The 6,000-nt window shown below is 36.8% G+C and overlaps 1 protein-coding gene across 2 annotated transcripts in view; it reads right to left on the bottom strand.

The window, feature by feature from the left end:
- The window catches only part of FRY (furry homolog (Drosophila)), a 302,629-nt gene that overhangs the window by 125,062 nt on the left and 171,567 nt on the right, over window positions 1-6,000 (bottom strand). The window lies entirely within an intron of this gene.

Raw genomic sequence — 6,000 nt, 5'->3', positions numbered from 1 at the left:
GAACTTTTTTTCATTTAAAAATTATTACAGAATTTACTTTCACATGTAACTGGATCTAGCCCACAGTAATTCTGACCTACAAACTTAGCATCACTAATTATCACTCTAAGATTTTTTTTTTTTTTTTTTTTGAGACAGAGTCTTGCTCTGTCACCCAGGCTAGAGTGCAGTGGCGCGATCTTGGCTCACTGCAAGCTCTGCCTCCTGGGTTCAAGCAGTTCTCTGCCTCAGCCTCCCAAGTAGCTGGGACTACAGGCGCCCGCCACCACACCCAGCTAATTTTTTGTATTTTCAGTAGAGACAGGGTTTCACTGTGTTAGCCGGGATGGTCTCGATTTCCTGACCTCGTGATCCGCCCGCCTCAGCCTCCCAAAGTGCTGGGATTACAGGAGTGAACCACCTCGCCTGGCCCAATTGTTATTCTTATCCAAGAGGCAATTACTGTCAACATTTTGATATTTCAGCTGCCTTCCAAGTCTATATATGAACATTTGCATCAAAATACCTCTCTTTCAATGCACAGGGTTTTAAACATAAATGTGATTACACCACTTGTCTGTACTGTTTGATGATCTGCTTTTTCACTGAACTATAAGGCTCACTTCAGTCTTCCTAATAGCTGCCACATATTCCATTTTAGGAACATATCCTAAACAACTACTCTTGTAATGGGTACTGTGGTGTGCCACCTAGATCCTTCTTTCAGGATGGAGGCACTCAATCCTCCAGCTAAACTGATGGCAGCTGAATCCTCCATCTGAAGCCTTCTCTGGGAACTGCCTTCAGCCAGAGGTTTGCCTGGGTCAAGGTTATATCTGTTCCCCAGCAGCAGCCCCAGTGGGAATGACTGAGGTTTCTTTTCTCTTCCAGTCCTAATTCCTTCATTTCCCCATAGATGTTGACCCCAAGGGCCCACCCTAATAAATGTCCCGCATTCAAATATCCATCTCAGTCTGTTTTCTGGGAAATCCAACTTTTGACTTGCATTGATAGACACTTAGACTGTTTTCACTTTTTCATTATAGTGCCACAAACACCAAATGTGCTGGCCTTTCTTTAGAAAAAATTCATAGAGAGGTCATGCACGGTCAAAGGGCACATTTAAAATTTTGGCAGATACTGATATATTGCCCTCCAAAATAGGTTTATTAATTTTTATTCCAAAATGATTACTTTTCTGTAACTTGTATTTTTAAATAAACACAGTCTGTTTGGTGGGTCTGATGAAAAATTGGGGAACTACCCCCAGATGATGGTGGTGATGATAATGAGTGTCAGAACGATGTTGAATGATAGGCGACATTGATGTTATCATGTGCTTACTTTGTGCCAGGTACTGTGCCAAGGCCTTTACTTAGATTTATTATTTAATCTTCACAACAAGCATGCAAGGCCTAGAGAAAAGTACTTGCTTCAGGTCGTGTGGAAGTGGTGGAGTCCAGACTCCTAAATAAGTCTGACTTCAAAGAATTCAAGCTCTGGCCGGGCGCGGTGGCTCAAGCCTGTAATCCCAGCACTTTGGGAGGCCGAGACGGGCGGATCACGAGGTCAGGAGATCGAGACCATCCTGGCTAACACGGTGAAACCCCGTCTCTACTAAAAAATACAAAAAAACTAGCCGGGCGGGGTGGCGGGCGCCTGTAGTCCCAGCTACTCGGGAGGCTGAGGCAGGAGAATGGCGTGAACCCGGGAGGCGGAGCTTGCAGTGAGCTGAGATCCGGCCACTGCACTCCAGCCTGGGCGACAGAGCGAGACTCCGTCTCAAAAAAAAAAAAAAAAAAAAAAAGAATTCAAGCTCTTCTCCACAACGCTCACAGTCTCCTAGACAGTCCACAATAGTGCATTTCATAGCCAGTGTAGTTTGGAATTGTTACAAACTGCTGTATCTCGGAACAGACCTTTCTGCCTATACAAGTAGAAAGGAAACTCCCTTCTGAGCCTTATAGTAGCAGAGATGCTTTACCTATGTCTCTGTCTTATGACACTGGAGTTTAATACTAATACATTTATATGTATACAAATATGAACCAAATATATTGCTGAATCGCTGGAGATTTAAAGGCAGGAAAAGGGCAGACAAAGCCTCCCTCTTACTAGGCAGGGTCATGCACTTGACCTTGTAATTAGAGAATTTCTTTTGTTGTTGAAGAATGAGCTACGAGATTCATGAGCAACAACATTGAAAGGAATAACAGATCCAGAAAATGAAAGAAACCCAGAGGAGGAAACAATGAAGGAGATTTCAAATAAGCAAAAGAGTACAAAGAAAGTATCTGTACTTAGATGTTGAAAACAGGCTGAGAAATGGAATCTTATACCTTTCAGTATTTAATTATTCAGCATAGGCAGAGCAAGGGTAAAAAAGACAGCTGTGATCACACCAAATAAAAATCAAATGATAAAATAAATATGGGAGGTAGATATGACTCAAAAAGTAAACAAGAAATCAAACTATCTAGAAGAGAGGAGATACTGAAGAATTTGGGAAATGTCGGCTAGCTCTGGCTTACCTAGTACTACGTTACAAAGCTCAGGACGGCTCTGAGGTATTCTGAAGAGAAAGATTTTACTAGTTAATTGAGGTGATTACTTCACAGCTGTTCTCCAACAACTATTGAATAACAGCGTTTATGGCGTATTTACCATTTGTTAGGCCTTAGGCCAAGAGGTTGTTTTTGCTTAATCATTACTCGAACCCTGTCATCAACCGTATTTCACTAGCGGGTAGGCATCTGCAGTAATTTGTTCAAGAACACACAGCTTGATTAGAGGCCGAGTGAGGATTTGAACCCAAGATAGCATGTTTCTGGAGTCCAGATTCCCAACTCTGCTCTCCCGAAATACTCCAGATGGCTGATACAACCAAATAAAGTTATTTATCATCAGTTAGGGTGTGTGATTGGGATTTATGAATCATAAGCTTTGCTTGTCTTCCTTGTTGATAGATGGATATTATTCCCTGAAGAAATGGGCATTTACTTCTAAGAATTCAAGTTTGCTAAGCCTGACTTAAATTAGGAAGATTTATAGAAAGTTAACTTAAAGAAAAACAAACATACAAACAATGCCAACACAAACCACCACCAAAAATAAATCCAACAAAATTATTTAAAAATCAACACTTTGCACTTTGTTCTTACAAACAATTTTAAAACATCTATTAAACGCATTTTAGGAGTGTGTTGGAAGGTAAAAGTAAAAATAATGAAATTCTTCAGTATTTAATTAAAACGTAAAGAGAATTCTGGTGCGTTAAGCTAGTGATTGGAAATGGCCTATACTCTTAATACACAATTTACCTCGATTTATAACCTTGGAAAGTCATTTAGTTTCTTTCTCAATTTCCTTGTCTATCTTATTCTAATCTCATTTGAAGTCAGGGAAAAATCAATACAGACACAAACAGAAGCCAAATAGTTATTTGAACTAAAGCTGGCTAACGAGTAAGCAATTTTTTGTACTAAACTTTTAGTAGTGAGCTGTATCTAATAGCTTTTAATCACATATGTTAACATATTTTATGAAAAATTTTGCGAAATTAATACTGCCAGTTCTACCATCACTTTCTTTTTCCTAATTTCCTTTGGTCCTATTCAAGTTCTGTTCTGACTTTCTATCTCCTAATATCACCAGAGTCATAGCATAGCATAGCTATAGAGTTTTGACTAGAGAACAGTAAGTTCACAGCACATGCGCACATACACACATACACACACACACATTCACACTCACACATAGTCCATTACTGCTGGAAAAATAACCAAAAAGAAGGATGTAGAGAACCATTTTTCCCCATTGCCACAGCTAATGAACATTGATGTATTAATTACACAAAAATGGCAAATCCTCTTTTCTAAAGCTAAAATAGAAAATTTAAATCAACAAGAACATTAAAAAAATTTTAATCTTTCAGGTAATTTAAAGTCAATTATGAGTGGTTTCTTAATAAATAAATGTGCTTATAAACTGTCATAATTCTCTACAAATAAATCCCGGAGATGATAATTCCTATTTGAAAAGGAGGAGATCATTATTTGTCTTACAAGAATTCTTTGCTTTAGAAAATGACTTGTAGGAGTTACTGTGTAGATAACTTGTTTGAGAAACTTAAAATAAAATTCAGTTTGCATATGACTTTTCAGAAACATATTTCATAAGGTCTTCAGTTGCTTTTTAGATGCAAACTTACAGAAGACGAATGAAGCAAGAGCTGAAAATACCACAATTGGTTTTGGAAAAAAGTACTGCAAACACAAGCACAATGACTGCTCAAGCCTCTCTGGAGGCCTGTCTAGACTACACAGGCTGAGAATTTATGTGGAAAGAGCAAATTTAGGCAACAGCTGAAATTTTAAATTCTGAACATGCCCTGTGTTGAGAAATGGCAGAAACACTGGTCACTATCTGGACAGTTGGGTTCAAGCCATTGTATTCTTCTGCCCTCTGCCCTTCCTTCAGAATAGATGAGTGTCGTGAATGCAAATAGATATGCAGTATTTGTCTAAGAAACCAAGATAGTGTATAATGATACCTTAAAAAATAGTTGGAACATAGCAGGTTTTATGACCTCATATTTTTGTGACTAGAGATATTATTGAAATTGAGACTATGTTGCTAAATTTATTAAGCATTTATTTGTGCTCCCTAAGGAAAAATACCTAGACTTCCTCAGAGAAATTCAGTGTGATATTTTGTGAGATGGCCATGCAATGCAATAAATTTGATTAGGATAGTTCAAGTTAAGTTCACTGGGAAAAGGGCAGTGAAGAGGTGAAACTTATTTTTGTCAAAGAAAGAAGTCCAAGTCATAGATTCTAAATATATTGTTAAAAATCAACGGCTCATGTGAATGAAACTTTATTTTTAGAATGTTGAAATATCTGAAAATTAAAAAAAAAGCACTCTGGAGAAAGAGATTATTGTAACAATGTTCTTTTGGTAATGTCCTAAAGTATATTTTTTAGTAATGCTTATAACAGGAAATAAAACTTGATGGAAAATCAGGCAGTTTAGGTTATATTCATTTGCTCTAACTTTTATGGACATTAAAATCTATAATAAAAGCTCTACTACTGAAAGCTTTAGATATGAAATATTATCTACTATCTTTATAAAAGAAAGATAAAAATTTTAAGGAGAAACTTGTCTCCCTAAATAGCATGTTCATTTTAGGTTTATTGAAAGTAGACGTCTTCCAAAATACTGTTCTTATTAACTTAGACCTATAACCAATTGGAATTTAAAACTAATTCACTTTTATTCTCTTGATCTGGTAGCTCAAGATAGCTATTTAAAGTGCAACATTTAATTAAAAAGGAAAGTTGACAGTCTATATGAATATTTTCAAAAATAAACGAGTTGGTTTCTCTCAATTTTTCTGATACATAAGCTCTTTATTGGGAATAGCTTATGCAACTTGGAGAACCTTTATTAACCCTTTCATTGTAGCTATGAACTTATTTCAGCACATAAATTATGCTGAATGGCTACACTGAATAACTAATTTATATAACAAAGGCAATGGTTTTAAAAGTGTAATCTATAGAATCTTTGGTGCCACACTTTCTTTTCTTTTTTTCCTTTCTGAAGTTTTTGACAAAGTGAATTTAAAAATTTTAGGCCACTTCCTGGGTTTGGTTTTTTGTAAAGATGGCTGATGGGCTATAGTTCACCCTCATTACAAACATTTCTAGACATTCCTTTAATTCCTATAATGTATCTTCTTTGTCATTTTCAAATCCTGCTGTAATACCTGACTGAATTTCCACGCAATTAGAAAGGTACTGTAACAACAAATCATTTCCTGATAAAATGAGAAAAACCAATGAAACTGCAACCTTACAGGGAGTAGTTTACCTGCTGGGGACATACAGAAAATTTTATATTCTCATATAATTTACTTTGCTCATAGAGTTGCAAAACAGTCAGCTCTCCATCATTCATATCACAAAAGGTAACCCTAAACATACTTGCCACTCATCACTGCTTATAAAAATTCAT

Source organism: Mandrillus leucophaeus, unplaced genomic scaffold, assembly GCF_000951045.1.
Source record: "Mandrillus leucophaeus isolate KB7577 unplaced genomic scaffold, Mleu.le_1.0 Scaffold549, whole genome shotgun sequence".
In the NCBI taxonomy this organism is placed as follows: Eukaryota; Metazoa; Chordata; class Mammalia; order Primates; family Cercopithecidae; genus Mandrillus; species Mandrillus leucophaeus.
This window is presented reverse-complemented; position numbering and strand designations above follow the sequence as displayed.